The sequence below is a fragment of the Canis lupus genome, chromosome 6, assembly GCF_048164855.1.
Source record: "Canis lupus baileyi chromosome 6, mCanLup2.hap1, whole genome shotgun sequence".
NCBI lineage: Eukaryota > Metazoa > Chordata > Mammalia > Carnivora > Canidae > Canis > Canis lupus.
This window is the reverse complement of record NC_132843.1, coordinates 13,789,809-13,805,534: the sequence shown is the minus strand read 5'-3', so window position 1 is coordinate 13,805,534 and position 15,726 is coordinate 13,789,809. Positions and strand designations below refer to the sequence as shown.

General features: G+C 43.0%; 1 protein-coding gene across 3 annotated transcripts in view; it reads right to left on the bottom strand.

Annotated features, from left to right (window-relative positions):
* YES1 (YES proto-oncogene 1, Src family tyrosine kinase) overlaps nucleotides 1-9,453 on the bottom strand; it is a 65,253-nt gene extending 55,800 nt beyond the window's left edge. Inside the window, exon 1 of one of the 3 annotated variants that reach the window (XM_072828963.1) lies at nucleotides 9,414-9,453. The gene's annotated coding sequence lies outside the window, so the exon portion shown is untranslated. Of the gene's footprint in view, nucleotides 1-8,673; nucleotides 8,784-9,088; nucleotides 9,338-9,413 lie in introns of those variants that run through there. The other 2 variants (XM_072828962.1, XM_072828964.1) reach the window with 2 other exon arrangements.
* Between the last annotated feature and the right edge of the window lie 6,273 nt (nucleotides 9,454-15,726).

The following is a 15,726-nucleotide window of genomic DNA, read 5'->3' as shown; positions in this document are numbered from 1 at the left end:
GGCTTATTGTCAGATAAATTCAGTTCCACTAGTCATCGCTAGTCATGTGACCTTAGCAAACTACATATACTTTCTTTTTTTTTTTTTTAAGATTTTATTTATTTATTAGAGACACAGGGGGTGGGGGTGCAGAGATACAGGCAGGGGGAGAAGCAGGCTCCGTGTGGGGAGCCTGACATGGGATTCAATCCCGGGTCTCCAGGATCATGTCCTGGGCTGACGGCGGCACTAAACCTCTAAGCCACCGGGGCTGCCCTACATATATTTTCTGATCCTTAGTTTCTTCACATGTAATAAATAACTATCTCATTCACAATTTTTTTTTTGAAAAGGTATTTCAAATACCTAACCGTGATAATACATATGAACTACAAGTGGAGCATACCATCTGCTATAAAACAGGTTTTCTTCCTTCTTAATGCCTATGACAAGTAAACGGGTGGGAAACAGAAAAAAGAAAAAGGGACAAACTTCCACATTAGATTCATTCCTCATTTCCCAAGTCTTTTTCTACTTTCTTCATTTCTATTTCTCATTTCCAATCTTTTGAAGCTTTCCCATTTTTCACATGTCCTACAGGTATAGAGTAGGAGATAGGCTTAAAGTGCCTAGAGCAAGCAGGTGAGAGAACTAAGGCAGATCTCCCCCCCCCCCCCCCTTCTTAAATTCAGCTTAACAGCAAGGCCTCACTGGGAGGGTCCTGGCATCCTAATAAGAAACTCATAACAATGATTTTTAAATGGTGAAGAGCAGGGAAGGTGAGAAGGTAACTGGCAAGGCAATGGGATCACCTCCCGTTAATCAGAACATTTAGTAGACCAAACATTTCAGATGTTAAGAGCTCTGGTTTAAAAAAAAAACAAAAACCTGAAAATCAATCAGAACACATTTACCAATGAAACACTATTAAATGTCAAATTCTTATAAACTCGAATGGTCTGCCTGGAAATCTAACCAAAAAGGCTAACCTCCCCGAAAAGACCTTCTGGGAAAAGATTTTGATTTTCAAAGACCCAACTGACAAACTTTGAGAACACATCTACTTAGAATTTTAGTGGCTTTTTCCTTTTCCTTTTTTTAAAAATCTTTTTTGCAAACCTTAAAACAGCTAACCATTTTCTAATGTCTATGCTTATTTTGTTCTAACTAGTAACTAAATGTGTTAAAGAAAAAATTACAGAACAATTACTCTTTTTTATCAATTAAAAATTTTTAATGTTTTAATGATAGTGGCTATTTTCCTGATATAATGCAGCAAAGCTATCATCCAAATAATAATTATTTGTTAACTGACATCGCATCTACCTCAATGAATATAAAGCCCTTATCTTTATAATTTTGCTGCAAAATAAATCTGAAATGTTTTTTAAAGGCCTTATTTTCCAATGCACCTTACAGTAAAACTTCTATATAAGAATTGTGAACCTGCATTTATGTCATACCTATCTGTAATGAAATGTCTAGAAAATTAAATCAAGTCTTCCTGTCTAGAGAATTGAGTCTGTTTACTTGAGGCTACACGTATCTAGTGCAAAAGGATTCATTAAAGTTTCAGAGGTATCACACACTAATACCATCAAAAACCAGAGAAGTGTTGTACTGGATTACCACACTAAAAAGATCTACCAATCTATGAAATTTATAACAGTTTCATAATCTCAGCCAGTCCCACCCAATGTAGTCATGCTGCAAACATTTTTGTAACATCAAAACTAGCACAGTATTTTTTACACCACTGGTTTAATAAATATCCACTTAGGGCAGCCTGGGTGGCTCAACGGTTTAAGCGCCCAGGGCGTGATCTTGGAGTCCCTGGATTGAGTCCCATGTCAGGGAGCCTGCTTCTCCCTCTGCCTGTGTTTCTGCCTCCCTCCCTCTCTCTCTCTATCATGAATAAATAAATAAAATCTTTAAAATAATAATAATAATAATAATAAATATCCACTTAATGAAATAACACTACCTTTGCTAGAGAAAAGTCCCCTGCCAAGTCTATGGATCAGTTCTTTTACGACAACCCTTATTTACCTATTATTTAATTTTATTCCAAATTCTAGATTCTGAAATGTTTCCTTAAAATGTTATCAATATAAAAACTTCAACTGTGGGGATCCCTGGGTGGCTCAGCAGTTTAGCACCTGCCTTTGGCCCAGGACACGATCCTGGATCCCGGGATCAAGTCCCACATCGGGCTCCGGGCATGGAGCCTGCTTCTCCCTCCTCCTGTGTCTCTGCCTCTCTCTCTCTCTATGTCTATCATAAATAAATAAATAAATAAATAAATAAATAAATAAATAAATAAATCTTAAAAAAAAAAAGAATTTGCTTTAAAAAACTTAAACTGTAATAGAATCACACATTTATATTTATATAAGGCTGAAAGGATATTAAAAACCATCTGGCCCAACTACCTCCTGTTTCAAATGGTGAAACTGAGGTGCAGGGAATTTACTGAACTAACCAAGGCCACACAGCTTTTTATTGTTCCTAGTGGCATTAAAATCCAGATGGCCTTCTACCTTGTAGTCCTTTCCTTATATCCTGTTGCCTTCTCTGCTCCTTTCAAAAATGCCCTTATCTGTAAAATACTAATTGCATAAGAACAAATGTAAGAAATAAACTTGCCAAAGAACAATTATAAGTATTAAATTATGCAGCAAAAGCTACCAACTTTCTCCACTTCACTTCACTCCCATTTCTACTTAATGCTAACAAACTGCTACATTATAAAAAAAAATTAGGGGATCCCTGGGTGGCTCAGTGGTTTAGCGCCTGCCTTCAGCCCAGGGCGTGATCCTGGAGACCTGGGATCGGGTCCCACATCGGGCTTCCTGCCTGGAGCCTGCTTCTCCCTCTGCCTGTATCTCTGCCTTTCTCTCTCTCTCTGTGTCTCTCATGAATAAGTAAATAAACTCTTAAAAAATAAATAAATAAATAAATAAATAAATAAATAAATAAATAAATAAATAAAATTAGAGACATTACTAGCCTTCATAATTAGTTTAAGAAAATCTAGTTTATGGGCAACCCAGGAGGCTCAGCGGTTTAGTGCCACTTTCAGTCCAGGGCCTGATCCTGGAGACCTGGAATCGAGTCCACGTCGGGCTCCCTGCATGGAGCCTGCTTCTCCCTCTCCCTGTGTCTCTGCCTCTCTCTCTCTCTCTCTCATGAATGAATAAATAAAATCTTTTTAAAAAAAAAAAGAAAAGAAAATCTAGAGTTTACACACTACTAAGAACATAAGCTGCAACCAGACAATCTTTAAGTTTCAGTGGTCAGTCCTTTCCTTCCAGTACTTCCTGATTTTACCCACATCCACAGTAACAGCAGACATATCCTATAAACTCTGCATTCTTTTACACGCATTACATCAAGAAAATAAGGACTTTTTTCTTTTTGTCCTTGATTATAATATTGATTGCTATTAGTAACACGATAGGATAACAAATGTATTTTAGAAAAAAAACTAGGTTTTCTTTTCCTTTCTTTCCTTTTTTTTTTTTTTTGTGGTGGATAGCTTGGGCTTTCTATATTCATTAAAACAGTAAAAAACATTTCTTTGAAATAAATCTTTAAAGACTAGTTTAACTTCAACTACAGTTTCCAGTTTATTAGGAATAGCAAAATGACCTTTAAATTCACATTTGCAAGTGTGTACAGTTTTATAAAATCATTTTCTAAAACAAAACTTTGAGTGTAAAAATCTAAAGAATTTAATAATAGCTTATGAAAAAGCACTAAGTTTTATAAAAGTTTAGTAGAGAGGGTTTTTTTTTTGTTTGTTTTTGTTTTTTTATTCTTGAGAGACACAGAGAGAGAGGTAGAGACAGACAGAGGGAGAAGCAGGCTCCTCACAGGGAGCCCGATGCAGGACTTGATCCCTGGACTAGGGATCACGCCCTGAGCCCAAGGCAGATGCTCAACCGCTGAGCCACCCAGGTGCCCCGAGATAGATCTTCAAAATATGTGTATTTATAAAGTCATAAATACACACAGAACTACATCTCTGTATAGAACTCAAAATTTATTAAGCATTTATTCTACTAGAGACTGTTCTCAACTATTCATATAAAACAGTTCCTTGCCACGTATATCACAGTCATAGAAAGAAATCATCATAATGTAAGGAGAATGTGCTTTCATACTGGAGGAGTTTTGTAGGAGCACAAAGATAAGAGCCAATATGCCAGTGTTTTACTAAGTATGCAACACAATGACAATGTGTGCTTGTTAATATTCAGAAGTTCAGTCTTCCGTACCTCTTCCTTCCTTCTGGCTATACAGGTTCAAGCACGGATTCTCCCAATGCTCCCGATTACCCATCCCAAATTAGCCAACCCCAAAAGAAGTTCCAAAGCCTGGAATCAGCAAAAGGATTGTCTCTGTAGATTTTCTGACAGTCATGGTAAAAGAGAGGACAAGATGCTGCTGCTCTTTGTTTAGCATGTTTATAAAATGAGTAACATTTCAGGAGCAGCACAATTTGACTATGGCACCTTCCAGTCTGGGGCTTGCCATATACAGCTGATAATGTATCTGCGTTTGTTGATGTCCATCTTCTCATACTTCAGGAATACAGAACAACAACAACAACAACAAAAAAGAATCTAGGGCTCCTATTTGCAAAATTCAGGCAGACACGGGGGATATACTGTGTGCCACTAGTTCTAGAAATAGTTCCCCTTTGAGGGTCTTCCACTTCCTGGGAGAAAGTAGGATGTCCAAAGAACCTGCATATAAGCTCTCCTGCCACCCCACAAAAAGTAATTGCAGCAGCACTTGTATGTGATACAGCTTAAAGCAGCATGGAGTATACGGTATAAACTTCAGGGAGCCCCATATATGCCCTCAAACCAGGGAAACTGAAGGGTGCTCCTATCCTGGGCACTGAGGCTGGTAATTCAGGCCATCAGTAACATCCTGTACTTTGAAATTATAGGATTCTCTCTCTTTCCTGTAGTGAGCTTCAAGATTTTAAAGAGAAACATCAGGTAAACTCAATCCAGACCAGGATATGTTGCCATCAAGTCTGCTAGTTCCAAGACAACAGTAGTGCTGCTGCAGCCAACAATTCCTTGGCACAGAAACATGCTAAAATGATATTGGCAGCAGCACCAGCTCTTCTCTTTCACCCTGTGCTGTTACTATAGCTCCTTTTGCTAAATCTGCCTCTGAGTTTAGACAGGAGCTGGATGGTTCATAATCACCCAGCAGCTGCAGCTGAGCAATACTCAGCCTAATTGTGGCACTGGAGCAGCTGAGAGGAAGAAAAGCGATAATACATACCCTACAAACTGCCGCACACAAACTGCCATACACACTACATTCAATAAGATTACCAAGATAATTTAATAGGCACAGATTATTACCTTTAAAGAAAAGCAGTTATACTTCTCTGGAAGAACTCTGGATTTGTATAATAGACCGGTTTAAATCTGAACTGAAGGTGACCTAAACCATGTAGAGGTCTGAACAATGGAAGATCTTAACTAAAACTTCCTGTAAATATTCATATAACAAAGCCAGTGCCACAAACATCACCTTTATAACATGACTGAAAGTTCCTATAAGAATCTGGCAGAGATGTGATCTCTTCTTTAACTCTACATTGCAACAACGCAAAGCAATAAAATCAACATCTAAAACAGCAAGCAATCCATTACATAAAGCAAGTAGCATAATACAATGATTCCCAGAATTTTTGAAACTCCAACACCATACTGTCAATTCGCTTTCTTGAAACAAAACATACTCTTCTGTTAGGTGCCATATGGCACATCTTCACAAAGCTTAAGTAAACGAAAACTTATTATGCTGAGAATTTCATGACATCCTTAAGAATATCAAAACTCAGGCCAAAATTACTCATCCAAAGAATTACTGTTAGAGAAAACAGAAAATGGGGAGTGCTTGGGTGGCTCAGTTGGTTAAGTGTCTGCCTTCGGTTCAGGTCATGATCAGGTTCTGGGATGGAGCTGGAACTCAACTGGATTCCGACTCCACTCCTCCACTCCGACTCCCACTCCTGACTCCCTGCTCAGTGGGGAGTCTGCTTCTCCCTCTCCCTTTGCCCCTCCCCGCAGCTTGTGCTCCAGTGTGCCCATGCTCTCTCTCAAATATATAAAATCTTTTAAAAAAAGAAAACAAAAATGGTTAAAAGACTTATTACCTTGATGCGATTTTGTCGCATTTACATAATTTTGTCACTTATATAATTTTATGAAAAATAAGCTGTATTTTACTGACAAAATAGTATCCATTAGTTTAATACACATTTTGACTACTTAATATTTATCATTCACAATTAAACTAAAGAGGATTTAAAGTTAGTAATATCTGGTTTGTCTTCCCTCAAAACATTAACATAATGTATTATTTATATGTCAAAGTAGCGATAAACACTAGCTAAAATATGACGATTATGATTTAATAAGGCTAATCCTGTTTGCAAAGGACAGCCCAGGCAGTGTTCTAAAGGCAGTCACTAAATGTTAAGTTCTTTACCCAAGCACCTTATATAGTACATTACACAGTCTTCTTAAAAAAAAAAAAAAAAAAAAAAAATACCATTGGAACCACCAGCAGGTTAAAACTTTGTAACCACTACAGAATCTGGGTCCCAATCACAACTTCCTCCCACCTCCCATATCTTTACTTGTACAGAAATCACTTCCTTGCAGGTTTTTTTTTTTTTAATTATACTTTTATTTCCCAAGTTTGTATTCCCAGATACCAGAGCTTAGTAGTGCTTTTTGATATTAGGTACTTTTTAAAATTGAAGTACAAATGACATACAACATCCTACGAGCTTCAACTGTACATCATAGTGATTTGATATTTTCTATATTATGAAACAATTCCCTCCTAAGTCTAATTACCACCTGTCACCATACAAAGTTATTACAATAATATTGACTATATTCCCTATGCTGTACCTTACATTCTTCTGACCTATTTTGTAACTAAGTTTGTACCTCTTTTTAATATAATGCTAAAAGGATAAATGACAACTACACTGAACACTAGATCGAGTTAAACACGTTTATAAAGAAAAATTACTCACGTTAACAAATTTACTGCCTAAAAAGATGCAAATTTGGACTTTGTATAAATAAACCTTATACCACAGGTTGGTAATATTTCACTTAATACTGCATTGTTGCTATTAGCCTGTAACATTTATTCTTTCAACATTACATATCATGAAGGAGATCTATTTGCATGGACATTGATTTTTTTTAGCTTGAGATTTTCCTGAATTAAAAAAAAAGAAAACTCCACCCATATATTAATATTATACTTCAGTCATAAGACAAATTCCACCTATCGCAGGAAGACGGGTCAAAGTCATAATTTCGCTTTCAGTAGACTAGAAAGGAGTCAATTTTGTGGTTTATGAAGTCAGCAAAAACATACTGCAAAATTAAAAGCTATTATAACGTTATGGTGGTTATACGAGAGTACATATTTTAAAAGCTTTTTTTTCTTTTATTCTGGAAACATGGATACGAATGGTCTTGTATTTAGATTCGAATCAAAGGCAAGTGTTTCGTTTTATTTTTCAATCTTAAGACCCTATGAATTGGTCAACCAGCATTCAAAATCGCCACTGAGGTTTGGGTAATGTCCAAAATTTACAATAATTAGACTTCCTTTTCTTAAATGTCAACGATGACAGTGGTCTCACATATCAGTAAAACAAAGCAGATGTATGACTGAAGTGAAATAAAACTTTCTTACAGAATGTACGAAATATATATATATATACGTGTGACGCACACAAAATCCTCGTTCTCCTACATGACACTCCTTCGTTACCTGCCCATTCAAAATGTTTTCTGTCCACCGTGAGCCACTGCCCTAGTTATTAGATTCACCAGGTACTATGCTTTAAGTACACAGTCACATGTACCCATTTAGTAGTATCTTCCTTAGTCCGTAACTTTAGACATTTACCAGGATGTTTCACAAATACTCAGAATTATCGAGATACCGTTGGCACCGCAATCCTAGAGTTATGAGGACACACGTATACCACAATCTTATGCATGTACATGTCAAATCATGTATGTGAAAGCACACCATGAAACACACATACCTAATGGCATGAACATCAAGTTGCGATTCCACTAGAGACTTCTCGTTTCCTTAACGATTTATAGATTGCTAGACCGTAGGTTATTCCACGCCTGTTTCAACTAATCACGCAGAAAGTAATTCAACCAAATCCGAACTATGCTGTGTCCCACCCACCACAAAACAAAAATTAAAGCAGTCCCTGCCCTGGACTTATTTGCCACTCATCAGAAGGCAAAAATCAAAGCCATCCATCCCTACACCGGACTTGGTTTCCAAAGGGCTTCCGAAAACGACGCTAACCCCATGCCCAATGAAGCAAAAGCTGGAAGCGATTACCAAGAAGGAAAACACACTTTAAACCAAAATTTCCTGCACCATGTGGACAGAGAAGCGAACCCAATGGGAGGTGGAGCGGCAGAACACTGTAAGAGCGGACGCTGAATGGCATCCTTCCCAACCCCCAACCCAAAACAAAGGAAAACTTTAAACATGTTGCGGTTTTCAATCAAACCAAGCAAAGCGAGAGGCTCCCCCCCTCGCCCCCACACACGCCCACGTCCGCTCTCCCAGCACAGTTGCCACCCGGCGTCTTACCACGGGGACCCTCCGGCTCCGGGACAGAACCGGGCTGCGGCTCCCGGCCCCGCCGGCGGCCGCGGGAGCCACCAGCGACCTCGCCCCCGGGCACCGCCGGGAGGTAGCGCACCGCTCCCAGGACCTGCGGTCGGACCTGGGCGGGCCCGGGAACGACGGGACGGGGCGGAGACCGAGTCAGGGGGGCGAGCAGGTAGCGCCGGGAAGGAGACACGCCCGCCGGGCCGGCCGGGACGGGGGAGGGGAGAACTTTCTCCCCAACTTCCCGACTCCGAGCCTGCCGGGGCGGGGAGCGCCGGCGCCTCGGGGCGCGGGCGCGGGCGCGGGGGCGCGCGGGCGGGCGGGCGCCGGGGCCTAGCGCTGCCCGGGCCGGGGTCGGCCGCCTCCGCCCGGGGGGGCCCAGCCGGGTCCTTACCTGCCCTCCAGCCGCGCTCTCATGAGTCGCCGCTACCGCGGCCCGGGGCGGCGAGGAGGGGGCGGTGGGCGGAGGCGAGGCCCGCGGGGCCCTCTCCCTCCTCCACCTCCTCGTCCCGAGCGCCCGGCCGCAGCGACGACGGCACAGCCGCCCCGCACTCGCCGCTTCAGGAGGAGGGAATTCCCGGGCTCCCCCACCCTTCGGCCTCACTCTCCACCTCCACTCCGCGCGGCGCCCGCCCTCACTCCCGGCTCCGCCCCTCCGCGGCGGGGGCGGGGCGGGGGCGGGGGCGGGGGCGGGGGCGGGGGGGCGGGGGGGCGGCTACCTGCGCGCGCGGCCGGCCCGCTCACCGGAACTCACGCCGCGCCCCCCGCCTTCCGGCGCCGGCGCGCTCGGCGGCTGCGGGCCGTCCCCCTCCCCCCCCCGCACGCCGTCCCGGTCGGCCGCGAGTCCGGGTCACTTATCCGGACCCAACATGGCGGCGGGGTCCGGGGCGGATTCCCGAGGCGGCGCGGGCTGAGGGGGCGTGAGGAGGCGGAGCGCGGCCGCTGCGGCCGCGGACTACCGGCCCCGGGAGGTGGAGTGAGGGCGAGGCTCCCGCCCCCTCTTTCTGGGTTCCCTTTGCCCCGCGCAGTCGTGCCGAGGGCTTCGGGCTTTGTGTGCGTGGGGAGGACGGGCTTCCGCACCCCTTGTCGCTGGTGGGGAGACCTCAGCCCCGCCGCGTGAGCCCGGGGGCGCGTCACTAGGCGCTCTTCGCCGGCCTGGTCGCCGTCCAGAGACGCTCGCGTCTGGCCTCCTTCCGAGCCGGGGATCCTGTCCCAGCGCGGGAGCTTCCTGTTGACTGTTGGTCGAGCCAGCCTTGCCGGGAGGGGAACCGGAGCCGGGTTCTCCTGGCGAGCTCCGGGGAGCGGTGGCCTCGGCTGATGCCCCGGCAGCCTCCCCCGGGGAGGACAGGTGTGCATACCCTGCCGGACGGCTGCGCCCCCGAAAGTGCGGCAGCCCCGGCGAGAACTCGGCTCGGGGAATCCGGGCACCTTTCCCGTGTGCTCGGCGGCCGGAGGCTGGAGGACAGGGAGAGGGTCCGGAAGGAACAGACCGAGCCCGCAGGCTCTTCTGCCGAAGCCACTGCCGCGCTGTGCGACCCGAAGCCTGACTCCCCCCTGCACTTCCTCCTCGGTGGGGCTGTCGGGACCATTCGTGTGGGTCTGTTGGTTTCCTTTGCGGTTTTCAGTGAGATTCGGAGTCCTCTTTGACAAATAAATAATACAATCGTATGTGTCAGAATTCTGGCATTCTAGGAACTTAGGAAATGAATATAAAGGTTTGGATTTTTTTCTTCTTCAGCTCACTAAAATGAAGCAAAGGGGAGCCTAGGCGTTCCCGTTGCCAAAAAGGTACCCATAGTGTGGCATGGTGCTTTAATTTGATTTAGCTACTAGAATTTCACTTCCCCTTAACTGTATTGGGGATTAAACATTTTCATGCAGGTTTATAGTCCGCTTTTTTTTGTTTGTTTGTTTTTAATAGAAAATAAGATGGGCAGCCCGGGTGGCCCAGCAGTTTAGCGCCACCTTCAGCCCGGGGTGTGATCCCAGGGACCCGGGATCGAGTCCCGCGTCGGACTCCCTGTGTGGAGCCTGCTTCTCCCTCTGCCTGTGTCTCTGCCTCTCTCTCTCTCTCTCTCTCTCTCTCTCTCTGTGTGTGTGTGTCTCATGAATAAATGAATAAAATCTTTTTAAAAAAAGAAAAGATGGGATCCCTGGGTGGCGCAGCGGTTTAGCGCCTGCCTTTGGCCCAGGGCGCGATCCTGGAGACCCGGGATCGAATCCCACGTCGGGCTCCCTGCATGGGCCTGCTTCTCCCTCTGCCTGTGTCTCTGCCTCTCTCTCTCTCTCTCTCTCTCTCTATCATAAATAAATAAATAAATAAATAAATAAATAAATATTAAAAAAAAGAAAAGAAAAGCTTTTGAGCTGTTACTTTTCTAGTCTTCCAGATGAAATACAGATAACATTTGTTGTCCTAAACTCACACCCTCAAAACAGTGAACTCTAACATACTGATTTACCCCAGTTTAAGGGATGAGTTGGCTTTGAAGATGTTCTGTATAGAGGTTGTCTTTTTTTTTTTTTTTAAGATTTTGTTTTTAAGGATCCCTGGGTGGCGCAGTGGTTTAGCGCCTGCCTTTGGCCCAGGGCGCGATCCTGGAGACCCGGGATCGAATCCCACGTCGGGCTCCCGGTGCATGGAGCCTGCTTCTCCCTCTGCCTGGGTCTCTGCCTCTCTCTCTCTCACTGTGTGCCTATCATAAATAAAAAAATTTTTTAAAAAAAGATTTTGTTTTTATTTTTATTTAAGAAGTAGGCTCCATGCAGGGAGCCGGATGTGGGACTCGATCCCAGGTCCCCAGTATCGTGCCCTGGGCTGAAGGCGGCGCCAAACCGCTGGGCCATCGCGGCCGCCCACCCTCATATTCTTTTTGTTTGTTATCTCACTCCTTGTTTTATATTTTGGAATATTCATCTCACAATATCAAGTTTTACTCTGTAAATAACCTGGAGACTCCAATTTTTAGACTCAATGGCTCACTTATTTCCAAGGGTATTTAAAACGACAAAGCAAACCACCAACAACAAAACAACCAAAAACCCACACTAACACCACCAACAGCAACAAAAGAGAGGAAGAGAATCCCTAAAGTCTTGCTGAGTTTGTTACGATAGAAATTGCTTTTAAGTGAAAATCTGTTCATCCAGGAAGACAAATGAAGGGTACCCGTGTCCCTCCCACACAGTATGGAGGTCTGGTATGTATGTGTTAAGGAGTGATAAGGGATCTAAGTCTTGGAATCCCCGGGAGAGTCTGCTGGGTGAAGAAGCTAGGGGAACGCTTGAAACAAAAGTAATGAAATATGTTAAGTCCCTACAGAAGTGACGGCATCATTTATTCAAGTTTGTTAATGCTTCCTGAATGCTTTGAGTAACTGAAAGTTTAAAAGATTCAAAGCTTAGCTGGGGCATATTCAGTCTCACTCTAGAACATGTGATTTTTGCCAGGAAATGTTTGTAGGATAAATCTACCTGCTGCTGCTGCTTCCATTACTGAGGCTGTGATGGTGATTTTCTTTTCCAGATAACTAGAAAGCCTGCAGTCCTACATGGGCGCATGCACTGGTCTCTGCTCTCTAATTACCATCCCACTACAACCCCCCTCAAAATGCCTTCCACTGGACTTGTGGACCTTCTCATGTCCACTCAGTGCCTGAAGTTACCTACAGCACGTTAGCTCTGCCTCCTCCACCTGGTCAAAACTGCTCGTAGGCCCAAACAGGAAGAATATAAGGACCACTCTTAACAAAGATCTGGAAAATCAGGCAAATGGAAAGTATTCAGCGTTGAATATTAGGCTCGTTGTGCCAAGCTTAGGGAGAGGTGCTATATAACCCATCAATTTCTGAACACTCCTGATGCCTTTCTTTGTTGCCTCCAGGACTGCTGCTGGTGTATTCTACTTTTTACTTCCCCTCAACTGGGCAAGGCCTAAGAGAACCAATTCGTTGGATGTGTACGGATACATCCTGCAATCAATAGATGTTACAAATGCCAACCTTATATATATAAGCTTCAGCAAATCCAACCCATCTTTCTGCTCTGTTTTGTTCTCTCCAGCTTCTAAACGTGGCTACCTGGTCTAAAATAGAATTCCACCCTGCGCCCTATGTGCCTCTCGAGCTCCAGGATTATTTTTTGGAAGTGTAATCTTTGGGTTAGAATCTACTTTGGGGTCATCTCTTGGTTGGTTTCTCTAACTTATGCTCTTTCTAGTTCTCCCGCAGTTTGGTCCCAGACCTGTTATACCTAGGAAAATCCCTAGTTTCTGCTTCAGCTCCTCCTGATACCCACACTGCCTGTTCCTAGATAGCCTTACCTATAACTTTAAACTTTCACACTCTCAACTTAGGTCTGTGTCAGCAGTTTCTTTCTTTCTTTCTTTCTTTCTTTCTTTCTTTCTTTCTTTCTTAGATTTTATTTATTTATTCATGAGAGATAGAGAGGGATAGAGAGAGAGAGAGAGGCAAAGACACAGGCAGAGGGAGAAGCAGGCCCCACGCAAGGAGCCCGATGCAGGACTCGATCCCAGGACTCCAGGATCACACCCTGGACTGAAGGCAGGCGCTAAACCGCTGAGCTACCCAGGGATCCCTGTGTCAGCAGTTTCTAAGCTGGAGGATGCATGGCATCTTCTCATACGCCTTCCACCTAGCAGAATATAGCATGAGGTAGATACCTTTTTGAGGGTACTGTTGAACTCAAGATCCTTTTCTCTGAGAATGAATCCTCTACTGATAGCAGGAATGTAGCCCTATGATCTGAATACCACTATTCCCAGGCTTCAGGTTGGAATTTTGAATTTTGAGGGAGTGACACAAAGGTGACTCTGATTATTCATGGTGGCTCTGGTATTGAGAATCCAGTGGCAGAAGACTGATGTCTAGGGGTAGGGGAGTCTAGTAGCTGTAGGCAAGTGTCCAGCCCTGATGATGGTGCCTGCATCCTAAGCAGACCATCACTATGGCAAGACCTGGACTCTGCCCCGCCCTCCTTGGCTCCTGCCTGAGTGTGCTCCACCAATCTTCTTGTGCCTTCTCAACTTCCAAAGAAAATTATTTCTCTGATTAAGTATAGACCTCTGTTCTTTGCAAATGAAAACCACTACTCAGTCTCTGTTACTCATCTGTACCACTCACAGGAAACTCAAACGGTGTAAGGGAAGCATCTCCTGTCTCATGCACATAGACAGGTGGGTATGGGATGGGGGAACTGGTTTTTTAGAGAGAGGATGAAGTAGATGCATAGCAAAAAAGCAGGCATAAGATATTGTAGGACCCCAATGCTGGATCTAATTGCCTTGAGCCACATGTAAGACCCCAAACCTAGAATAGAGCTGGCATATCCTGCCTGCACAGGGCAGGCATTGCTCTTAGATCACAGTATACTACACACCCTTCTCCCAGAGCACTCTAACTCCCATCCTCAAAATCCTCAATGCAACAATTTAAGCAAATTGGTTTTAGATGTTGAAACTCATTTGATATCTCTGCCCTGTAAGGCTTGTAACTTCCTCCCAAGATCTATATTTGCAATTCCTGTAGCCATTACCAAGCATTTGGCCTTTACTTTTCTCCTACATTAAGCCGGTGTGTGGTCATAATTATGTCAGTGTCTCTGACATTGAGTTTAAGAATGAGTAAAATTGCTACCAGATTGCTATTTCCTGGAAATCTTTACAAGTGGGTTATGAAAAGTAGAACATAACTTTGCTTGAAGGCAAGAAGTTAGAATGTTTACCTACACCAAAGTTTTGGAAAAGAAACTATAAATCAGGCATGCTCTTATCTCTTAAGTTAACTGACATCAGATTATGAAACACAAAGTGTTGGTATTAGGAAATTTGTTAATTGTTAGATATTTTACAAGCTAACATTGTGGTTGGCTTTTTTTTTTAATGTGTTGAAAATAAATCTATGCTTTTGAAAACCTTTCATATCTTTTTTTTAGCTAAATCTTTTTGTATTTTCAGTGGTAGAATTATTTTTCACATTTGTGAAAATTAAATTAAATCTGAGCAAATTAAAATCTGACCAGATCTTACTATGTGATGTAAGCCATAATGCATTTAATCCTTTAGTAAAGTGTATTTACACTCCTTTTGATTTGTATATAAATAGGGCTTTTGGGCACTTAAAATAGCTACTTAGTTTTTCTTCTTTCTAAGGGAATACATAGGCAACAAATAAGATATTTGCTTTGGTGAAATGTTTTAGGTTATGTGAATGAATTGATGAGATTGGCAACACAGATCCTTGGACTGGTAACAAGAGTAACAATGGCCATCTTTTATTAAGCCCTCACTGTACTTAACCAATGCCAAGTGCTTTACCTACATCATTCACTGAATCCTCATAATCACTCTGAGGTTGATAGTATTATCCCTGATTACAGTTTGGATTCCTCCGAGCCAGAGAGGTTAAGCAGCACACAATAAGAGGAAAGTTTCCAAAACCTATTCTACTGAAGGTCTTTGTGATTGCAAAAAGGAAATTAGTTTTTAATGTTAGTTCAACGGCCCTGAAAACAGCCTTTATTTCTCCAAGTTCTGGAATAGTTAAATTGCTGGTAAATTGCTTGTATAAATGGGAATCTATAAATAAGAAATGTGGAATTCTATAGATTTGTAGGAAATTCTTTATCATCTTATATCCCTAAGAAAGGCTTAGGGGCAAACTGAAAAAGATATACGAGACTAAGCCTAAAAAGAATAATTCAAAAAAAAAAAACATGTATTAAGTATAACTTTCTGGAGATTAGCATTTGGCATCTATTGTCAATCTTCCAATGACATCTCCCCCATAGTTATGGTCTTCAGACAGAGAACCAAATGTCTCTAAGAAATGACTACATGTACAACATAATTACCTTGCCAAATACAAAATATCTAGGGTTAAGTCAATATTAAGATTTACATTTAATCTGCCCAAGGCTAGGTAACTGTAATTAAGTTCTTCCCTAGTAACCATAATTCAGTGGTTAAAGTCAGTAAACAGTTAATAACCCAACACTAGGAGATGTTGCTTAATA